The 10050-nt window shown below is 35.5% G+C and overlaps 1 long non-coding RNA gene across 2 annotated transcripts in view; it reads left to right on the top strand.

Annotated features, from left to right (window-relative positions):
* Window positions 1–3604: 3604 nt before the first annotated feature.
* The window catches only part of LOC106877237 (uncharacterized), a 58803-nt gene continuing 52357 nt past the window's right edge, over window positions 3605–10050 (top strand). For both annotated transcript variants that reach the window (XR_008266657.1, XR_001410349.2), the window contains exons 1-3: window positions 3605–3774; window positions 7530–7550; window positions 9748–9810. This is a non-coding gene — a long non-coding RNA (uncharacterized LOC106877237). The remainder of the gene's footprint in view (window positions 3775–7529; window positions 7551–9747; window positions 9811–10050) is intronic.

Genomic DNA, 10050 nt, shown 5'->3' with positions numbered 1-10050 from the left:
CTTATGAATTGAAATGTGCGTGTGAGCGTATATTTATATACGACGGGTTTCCAGACAGCTCCTGTCTCCCAAATTTCCTTAGAAGGCACTGGTGGCGCAGGGATATCGGCGGCTATAGTGATTTCATATTCAAAAAGTTAAGAAGTGGTTTTTCATTTCAGAAAAGAGAATTTAAATCTTGACAACAGAACATAATAGATATCTGAGTGATAACAACGACACACCAGTGACATTCATGACCAAATTGTATTTAAGACCACTTTGCGATTGCAGAAGAAAGGAAACACATTTAGACTACACATTCATAAACCAGTCAAGCTGTTTTTCTCACTGAATGATTATAACTGACGTTAATAAAATAGCGTTGACACAACAGTTACTCGACAAAGACTGAAAGATTTGGTATTATGTTAAAATCAATAATATCTAATGGATGGAACAACAGACAAGATTTTAGTCCTTTCCGACCTTTTAAATGACGGAAGGGGAAAACAATGAATAGCACAGTAAGGTATTTCAATACAGCAACAAATGACATAGCATTTTGTTATCTTAAAATAAACAGTCTTTGCTAAACAAATAGTTACAGTACACAAGCCAATCATTTTCTAATCAAATTGGTCTTAATAGGTATCACTTTAATCCATTTGTGCAAGCTGCGTTTTATTTCTTGCTTTATACGTAAAAGTAATAATTCACACCAAAACAATTGTTACTATTCCGTGAGTAGAACTGACTTTTAACTTCATTCAGCATGCAACGTAAAATACGGGAAACACACATCTCCAACTCAAACATAAAACGTCTTAGTTACAAACACATTTCAAAACATATCTACATCTATACACATAGGCGGTCGTGTGTACACACACACACACACACACACACACACACACACACACACACACACACACATATATATATATATATATATATATATATATATATATGGTTATGTGTACATATATATATATATATATATATATATGTACATACCCAGAGTACACACACATATATTTATTTATATGTATCTGTCTACATATATGTGCTTGCGTGTTTGTGTGCGTGTATGTATGCGTGTGTGAATTAGGCTGGTAGGAAAGTAATGTCGCATTTCATATAATGAGATTAAATCAGCATATAACATATCGTAAATGTGTCTATTCATTCAAAATATAATGGTCACTGTTAACAATAACATTTTACAATAACATTTTACAATGTCGCAGTCAGGTGCCTGATACGTTATGCAAAGAAGAAAAAAATCAATCAGATTTTTTTTTTTCAGTTGTTAAAGAGGGAAATGTTTCGAAAACTTTCTCGACCTATTCGTAGCTTCGGAAAGTTCTTCTCTTGGCAAACATTTTAAGCGACCTAAATTAGGGAAAACTTAATGGTGCTAGGTCAGTAGAGTCGAGAGCGTGAGGTAGACCTTCACAACCAGATTAATTTACTTTTTGTTGTGTTGTCGTCGCTGAATATTTCCTTGCATTATGGTGGATTATTATGAGTCAGTAACAGCCCTCATCTATACACTTCACCAAACCGCCTAAGCTGCTCATGCAGTGTAGGACACGATTTATTAAGTGTCCAGGATCAGTCCCTGATACTTTGTTGCGAATTCTGTTCAGTTACGGCTTTCACTGCTCAATATTGGTAACAGTTGCTGTTCCCGATTGATTATCAACTAAATCTTAAAATTTGCTTTTGAAAATTGCTAAAGCACAATTGGCATTACGAACATCTATATAAGCAATATATAGAGATCATATATATTCACTGCTTTGTTGCACTTCGGAAATTCCTAAAGCACACAATGCCGAATATGCAGTTTGCTAAAGTCCTTTTTACACGTGGGCACACCAACAGATCATATACACATACAAAGCGTGTAGAAATAAACGCTTGGTCATTAACTACGTTACATCGACTGGTTGATTGCAAGTTGAATTTTCACAGGATTCTAAACTATTGGTGATATGACGTCTCACACAAGGCGGCGAGCTGGCAGAGACGTTAGCACGCCGGGCTAAATGCTTGGCGATATTTCGTCTGTCTTTACGATCTGAGTTCAAATTCAGCCAAGGTCGACTTTGTCTTTCATCATTTCGGGGTCGATAAATTAAGTACCAGTTGCGTACAGGGTTCGATCTAATCTAATATCCCCCCCCCCAAATTACGGCTCTTTTAGTATGAGTTATTTTTAGATGAATTTTAAGTTTTCTTGAACGATTTTTGCAAAACTATATTTCAACTGAATATTCATCTCACTCTTCCAGCGTCAATGTACCAAAATCGTAGATATTTTGAAGACAGTTATCCCTTCGTGATATCATATTAATAACAAATGTACCCGTTGCGACACGCTTTAACATCTATGTTACAGGCAGGTCCATTTTGGGAGAATGGGTTTTGAAGCTTAGTGTTATTCGTACGATATTAACACTTATGGTAATAAAATCATACGCATCATTTTCTTGGAATAAAATTATTAGTAACTCTCGCGTTCAACAAATGTCACATGCGGTATAATTGTTTTGTCGATGAAAAAGTTAGCTCTGGGTAATGTTCGCCCAGAATCGTTTCATTCTTTTCATATAGCCAACAGAGGGATTATTTTGAAATTTTTATTGCAATTAAATAGCTCGTTAGTGATTGCATAACTCCAAGAAATTGCGCTTTATGTTTCCAGTTTCTTCTATAGCCAAAACCAAAATAATCTGTGTATCTTTCTTCGTCTTGTTTTCCTTTGATTCTTAGCCATTGTAGTTGATATTGTCATGTCCATCCATATTGTTATTAGGAAATCTCTGCTTGGGGAATTGAAAATTGAGATGAAAATGACAACGATTTGTGAATAAAAGGTTTCTTCAATGAAGATGATCAGAAGAATCACCAGTTACTGCAAAAAGGCTCACAGTTGAATGATCAATTTTGGAGGTACTTTTCATGACAAATAATATTAGACACAAAAGTGTGTACATTAGCATCCATAAATGGGAATATCTAGGTTTAAATTAGCATACTTGCACGTATGTATATACAAAATACGCACGTTTGTACATATTCAAAACAATGTATACACACATACACACACACACACACACACACACACACACACACACACACACACACATAAAAATATATAAATATATGCATATATCTATATATTTATAAGAGTATTTATGTGTATATTCATCAAGTCTATATGTATACACCCATAGACGTGTGTGGGTTTGTGTGTATTTGAGTATGTATATGGGTTTGTCCCCCACCATCGCTTGACAAACGATGCTGGTGTTTATGTCCCCGTAACTTAGCAGTTCGACAAAAGAAACCGATAGAATAAGTACTAGGCTTCCTAAGAATAAGTCCTGGAGTCCATTTGCTCGACTAAAAGCACTGCTCCAGTATGGCTGCGGTCAAACGACTGAAACAAGTAAAAGAGAGTAAAAAAAAAAAGAAGAGAGTACCACTTAGCAGGCCGAGAGACTGGTATAACTTTCTCCGCTGGTTTGATGTAAGCTTGCGGAAGCTCTGTGAAGCATCTTCATTTCAGTGAGACTTCATTGCGCACGCGTCGCAATTTTACGTCACAAACAAGTCAAAAACTACGTCATAATCTTACTCTATGACTCTTAGATGTGCCAGTCTTCGTGTAGAGGAATATACACTTTTGTTTTATAAACCAAATAACATTTGAAACAAAATGAAATGCCAGAAAACTTTAGCAAATGAATTGTGAAAGTAATGAAGTTGTATAAATACCAATAGGTTCGTGAATTTCAGTAATCATTAATCATATTTGTCGAATATTCTTTTTTTTTTCTACTCTAGGCACAAGGCTCGAAAATTTTGGGGAGCGGCCAGTCGATTAGATAGACCCCAGTACTCAACTGGTACTTAATTTATTGACCCCGAAAGGATGAAAGGCAAAGTCGACCTCGGCGGAATTTGTACTGAAAACGTAAAAACAGACGAAATACCGCTAAGCATTTCACCTCCTTAAATGTGTCGAACATTATTCAGAAATACCTACGGAATACTTTGATATCTATTGGGCTATAGAAATTACTCAAGAGATGCTATTTACGAAAACTTTTGCTCAATTAATGAAATTTAAACATAAAAATTTAGTTTGTAATTTTTAAACTAAAATCAATACAATTTAACGATTGCGTTATATGAATTCAAGTATTGGAAGGCAAGAATTTATGTTTCTTAGGAAGCCATACAAATTTAATGGTTATTAAGCAAATATTTCGCTGGTTGGTTTCGCTGGGTTTCATGATGTAGCTGTCAATATTCCTGGTAGAATATTTCCATATAAAATATTTATTCGAAGCAGTCTCCAAAGACTATAATTGAAGTTTGTTTTTTGCGTGAAAATTTTTATTGTATACTGCATTGTTGTTTTGTTATATAATTATTCTTTAGAATCTTATTTGGTTTAGCCATTGGAGGCAGGTTATGTAGGAACAACATCTTGGAAGTCTTCAGTCGACTTAATTGTCCCCAGAATTTGTTGTTCAATCTGCTATTTATCATAGGGGTTTTCATTTATCGGAGAAATATTGATTTCAAAGTTTGGTAGCAGGCCAGTGAATTTGGGGAAGAGGACGAGTCAATTACATCGACCCCAGTGCTCAACTGGTACGAATTTTATCGACTCTGAAAGGATGAAAGGCAAAGGCTACCTCGGCGAAATTTGAACTTGGAATGTAAAGATGGACGAAATACCGCTAAGCATTTTGGCCGACGTGCAAACGTTTCTGCCAGTTCGCTGCTTTATTTATCTGAAACATAATCGCAAATTTTAATCGTTCCTTTTTCTAAATTTCTAATCGCTAAATCTTTTCCTTGTATCTCAGAAGATTTGGCTGTTATTTCTTGTAAGACTATCTACCATGCAGAAACCACACTGCACTCGGCAGATAAAAACCTTTTCTTGTCCATTCATGCATCATGTCAGATGCTATCGTCTGTTTTTGCTAAATTTCTTATCGCTAAATAGTCCCTTCTATCTCAGGAGACTTAGCTGCTATTTCTAGAATGTTTAGCTACCGTAGAAAAATAACACTGCACTCAGTAGTTTTAAATTTTTCGTATTCATCCCATGCATGATGTCTAAGTTTATCGTTGGTTTTTCTTCAATATCTTATCGGTAAATCGATCCCTTCTCTCTGAGGAGATTTGGTTTTTATTTCTAGTAGATCTAGCTACCGTGTTCCCCCTGCTCCTACCTGCATTCTCTCTCCTCTAACTGCTTATCCTCTGTCTCTCCACCCTTTCTCCCCACTTCCTCTCTTTCCGTCTCCCTTTCTCCTCTCTTCCTCAACCCCCTCCCTCTCAACCACCTTGCATTCATTAGAGCTTTATCGTTGGTTTTGCTGGATATCTTATCAGTAAATAATTCCCTTTTATCTTGGGAAATTTGGCTGTTATTTCTAGTAGATCTAGCTACCGTGTTCCCCCTGCTCCTACCTGCATTCTCTCTCCTCTAACTGCTTATCCTCTGTCTCTCCACCCTTTCTCCCCACTTCCTCTCTTTCCGTCTCCCTTTCTCCTCTCTTCCTCAACCCCCTCCCTCTCAACCACCTTGCATTCATTAGAGCTTTATCGTTGGTTTTGCTGAATATCTTATCGGTAAATAATTCCCTTTTATCTTGGGAAATTTGGCTGTTGTTTCTAGTAGATCTAGCTACCGTGTTCCCCCTGCTCCTACCTGCATTCTCTCTCCTCTAACTGCTTATCCTCTGTCTCTCCACCCTTTCTCCCCAATTCCTCTCTTCTCGTCTCCCTTTCACCTCTCTTCCTCAGACCACCCTCCCTTTCAACCACCTTGCACTCATCAGAGCTTTATCGTTGGTTTTGCTAAACTTCTTATCGTTAAATCATCCCCTGCTAATCTCATTCCCTCGTTATAACCACAAATGGTTAAACTGCCATTAATTCAGTTTCATAGATTGATTTAGTGAAAGAAGGCTATAGCACATTAATATTTCTGTAATTATAATATTAAAGTCGCAACCTCTTCAAACGTCCAAATACTTCCATATTCAATATTTTTCGCAGTTTTTTTTTTCACCGGTGGATTGAACTTTGATCAGCCACTTTTCTTTCAGGATTAACCAAAAGAAAAAAAAAAAATTCAATAAAGTATTTCTAATTGAATTGCATTTCTTTTACACTCCCCACCCCACCCAACAGAATTTGTTTGAAATTAACCGTTTTGCACGCTTCCCATTTTCCCATCACTTATCCCCATCTCTCACACTTTCTCTCTTCTCTTACCTTCCCACTCCCTCTCTTCTTTAATTGCCTGATCCTCTGCCTCACCACCCTTTCTCCCCATTTCCTCTCTTCCCGTCTCCCTTTCTCCCCTCTTCCACACTCTCTCTCTCCCTTACATCGATTCTTCCCTTTCCTTCTCTCCACTCCTCTATCTCTTCTCTGAACCTCTCTCTCTCCTCTTTACCTCTCTCTCCTCTTTACCTCTCTCTCTCCACCCCTCTCTTCCTTCCATAAATCTCCCTCCCACCTCCTTCTATGCTCTCTTTTTCTCCTACACACTCTCTATATTTAACCACCTCTCTCTGTCACACATTTTCTAAGCTTCCTTCACGTGAAATATTAGTTCTTGTCCTTCTTCATTCATAATGACTAATTATTATTATTATTATTATTCTGCCGAGGTCGACTTTGCCTTTCATGCCTTCGGGGTCGAATAAATAAGTGCCAGTTACGCACTGGGGTCGATGTAATCGACTTAATCCCCTCCCCCAAGCTGCCCTTGTGGCATTAATTTGAAATCATTATTATTAATATTGTTTATTATTATCATCATCATCATTATTATTGTTGTTGTTGTTGTTGTTGTTGTTGTTGTTGTTGTTGTTGTTGTTGTTGTTCTTCTTCTCCTCTTCTTCTTCTTCTTCTTCTTCTTCTTCTTCTTCTTCTTCTTCTTCTTCTTTTTTCTTCTTCTACATTCAACAGATTAGACTGTTGGAAAAGAAAAGTATCCTTACATCGGGCTACAAGTAGTCTTAGATGCCAAGAACCTTCCTAATTATCCTAGATGTCCCTAAAAAAACATTGTTTTCTGGAGCTGTACTAAACTGGGTTTTATGCCTATTTCCTCTATTCATTTGTTCAGATCTTTAGGGATAGTTCCCAATGCACCTATAAATATTGGAATACATTTTACCTACATTTTCAATAGTCCGCAATTCGATAGCTAGGTCCTGGTGCTTTGCTATTTTTTCTATACCTCTCATATTGATTTTTCCACCATTTGGGACTATAAAGTCAATTATCTGGGACTTTCTATCCCCTTTATCTATTGCTACCAAACCAGGCCTTCTAGCTTCTACAGGGTGCGGCAAAATGACCTCTCACATTTGTAGGTTTAATAAAAAGTGAAAGGGAGTAAAAAACAAAAGATGCGTTTTTATTATCAAAATGCACATATAATGCCATTTTGTTTCAATAAGCGCAGTCTGTGACAATTTGCTTTATTTTGCTTTCAGTTGCCAACATGTATTGGACGGGTGAGTATCGTGTTTTCATTGTGGAAACATTTATCAAACCATGTGGCTGGAAAGCAAGCTTCTTACCACACACACACACACACACATATATATGCATTTATGTACGTACGTATGTTTGTATGTATGTATGTGTTTGTTGTGTATATGCTTGTATGTGTATATGCTTGTATGTGTATATGCTTGTATGTGTATAACAATATAATGATATATGTATATGGGTATATAAGTGAATATAAACATATATATATATATAAATCTGTATATATAAACATAGATACTGTATTTATATATCTGTATATATTCATGTGTATGTTTATATATGTATAAACATATGCACATACACAACACGACGAACACACACACAGACACCCCACTCGCGCATTCACATCCCCACCACACACACACACACATACACACACAAAAACAAGCAAATAATATACAAAACATTATTTTTCTTCACTAATTTGTTTTCTCACGGATTTCACCTCTTGAATTTTGGCAGGCTGTTTGTGATACAGCTTGTTTCCTAATTAAGGTGAGGTGAGGGGAAAAAAACATATAGAACAAACGTAATAAGACAAAAAAAAAAGAAAAAAAAAGAAAAAGAACATCCGTTTTGTTGATTACTTGTATGTGAATAATGTTAACGCCGTCTGTCTTTCCGAGAATTTTTTGAACTTTGTAAATTGCGAATTTGTAAATTGTTGTTGACATTTTCATTTGTAGACAAGGAGAATGTGGTGAAAAATGCTATAAAGATTAAGTTACGTAATAAAAAAGTATTTGAAAATTAATCAAATAGTATTTTTCTGCTATAGTTAATTATTTTTCTGATGAAAATCCTAATTTCTACAATCATTGGAAATATATAGATCATCAATGTTTGAATACACAAACTAATTAAATACAGAAGAAAAAAATGATGTATACAGTCATGTGATTTATATAAAGCAACATTTAATTTGATTTTCACATGTAGTACGTTGCGAGTTCAAGTCCGTCTGGAATTGATCATCTTTTCTATCATTCTGGGGTCTGTAAAATATGTATTTCATCTATATTCGTATTCATTTTATGTGGTTTGCCTATTTATGAGCAGCATAATTTATTGGATTCTGGGTCAGACAGATAATAATAATAATAATAATAATTATAATAATAATAATAATAATAATAATAATAACTGCCCGGATGCAGTACCAGGCAGTGGCTCTCATGGCTTCTGATCTTAATCGTTTGGATGTGTTATCATGTACATTGTTTTGTCTTGGTATAAAAAGATGGGCTACAGCAAATATTCTGCTCAATACCACAGATTTGCTTCTCAGTTGTTTGACCGTAACCAGTTGACGCATCGTCTTGGACTATTAATTTAACCAAGACTGAATTTGAACATACAGTGGAAAAATACAGAATAAATGCCACAAGGCATTCTATGCAGTTCTGCAAGCTCATCCCACTGAGGTTAAAAAAAAAAATAAACGCTCGATAACTGAATGTAAAACACAGATCTTAGCGGTATTTCGTCCGTTTTTACGTTCTGAGTTCCTGTTCTGTCGAGGTGGATTTTCGCCCTTAATGCTTTCAGTATTTATAAAATAAGTAACCAGTTGGGTACTGGAGTCGATGTAAAAGAGATGAATGACATTAATCTATAAATGTTTTGCTTGATTTTGATGCCATACTTGCTCATTCACATACTTGGATACTTATAAAACTAAAGGATTTTATAAAACTGATATAACTTAGTGAAGGAGAATTGAAATATTGTAGACAAATTAACATATAAGCTATACGGTTACATTGATCAACACCATTAGCAAAATAAACAGCTGCAACTCCGGAGGGAAAATACTTACATACAGAATGTTAGTTACCGTATTATTGATACACGTATGAAATGCATTTAACAAACAATCAGTGTGTTGGCATGCAATATCTAAATATGTGTTGAAAGAGAGGTTGTTTGAATATCTCTTTACATATAGCTCTACTATGAACATCATAAGGAATATGTTTTAACAATTAGCGGCATAACCCTGTTAAAGGTTATCAGCTTATAGGTTTCGTATAACTTTGTAAACGAACGCATTTCCCCTGGAATTTATGAAATCGAATATTTCATTTTAGTTTATATATATATGTAGTTTTTCATTCCAAATCTGTCTTAAACAGGAATCAAACGATTATTTTATAGTGATGGAACTAAACCGAATTCTTTCCTGTTTGGAATATCGTGCTGTGTACAATCAATATAAATGTAAGTTTACATATTGACGTTTACAGGAATGCAAATCTAACTTTAAAGACTACTGTTGCTTATGTGAATTTTAATTGCGTTTTTAATTTCATACCAAGATATCGGTTAGGAATAAACTATGGATGAATTATAAACGAAACTACTTCTACACACACACGCACACACACACACACACACACACACACACACGCACACAAACACACACACATACAGAAACACACACACACACACACACACACA

Source organism: Octopus bimaculoides, chromosome 23 (genome assembly GCF_001194135.2).
Source record: "Octopus bimaculoides isolate UCB-OBI-ISO-001 chromosome 23, ASM119413v2, whole genome shotgun sequence".
NCBI lineage: Eukaryota > Metazoa > Mollusca > Cephalopoda > Octopoda > Octopodidae > Octopus > Octopus bimaculoides.
This window is presented reverse-complemented; position numbering and strand designations above follow the sequence as displayed.